Source organism: Eleutherodactylus coqui, unplaced genomic scaffold (assembly GCF_035609145.1).
Source record: "Eleutherodactylus coqui strain aEleCoq1 unplaced genomic scaffold, aEleCoq1.hap1 HAP1_SCAFFOLD_42, whole genome shotgun sequence".
NCBI classification, from domain to species: domain Eukaryota; kingdom Metazoa; phylum Chordata; class Amphibia; order Anura; family Eleutherodactylidae; genus Eleutherodactylus; species Eleutherodactylus coqui.
Window position 1 is genome coordinate 478,800 of NW_027101829.1, and position 546 is coordinate 479,345.

Below are 546 nucleotides of genomic sequence, written 5' to 3' on the forward strand. Positions count from 1 at the left end.
CCCTAAGGAGAAAAGAGCGTTTCTGACCCCTATTGCTTTTTCAAACACGGTCTACACCTCTCAGGTGCCGAGTTACAGGACGGTGAAAACAGTGAGTTTGTGTTAGACGCGAATCGTGCTCTGATTCACGCTCTAGGCTGGGAGCGCAAGCTTATTGCTTTTTCAAACACGGTCTACACCTCTCAGGTGCCGAGTTACAGGACGGTGAAAACAGTGAGTTTGTGTTAGACGCGAATCGTGCTCTGATTCATGCTCTAGGCTGGGGGCGAAAGCTTACTGCTTTTTCAAACACGGTCTACACCTCTCAGGTGCCGAGTTACAGGACGGTGAAAACAGTGAGTTTGTGTTAGACGCGAATCGTGCTCTGATTCACGCTCTAGGCTTGGAGCGAAAGCTTATTGCTTTTTCAAACACGGTCTACACCTCTCAGGTGCCGAGTTACAGGACGGTGAAAACAGTGAGTTTGTGTTAGACGCGAATCGTGCTCTGATTCATGCTTTAGGCTGGGAGCGCAAGCTTATTGCTTTTTCAAACACGGTCTACACC